Genomic DNA, 240 nt, shown 5'->3' with positions numbered 1-240 from the left:
CAATGAAATAATACATTTAGGAAAGTGTATTCATTTGAAGCTAAATGATATAAAGAACATCTTCAGTGCATGAACCATCTATATAAGAGTGTGTGAGAAAACATTATGTCCAAACAGATTGAATATCATATAATGCGTAGTTGTTTTGGAGCAGGTTTATGCGCCATTTATGGAAGAATCTTCAATTTCAGAGCACCTCTGCATTCAGAAAGATCAATTTCCATAAATATGAGTGTGTGT

Source organism: Silurus meridionalis, chromosome 29 (assembly GCF_014805685.1).
Source record: "Silurus meridionalis isolate SWU-2019-XX chromosome 29, ASM1480568v1, whole genome shotgun sequence".
NCBI lineage: Eukaryota > Metazoa > Chordata > Actinopteri > Siluriformes > Siluridae > Silurus > Silurus meridionalis.
Note: the sequence above shows the minus strand (reverse complement) of the source record.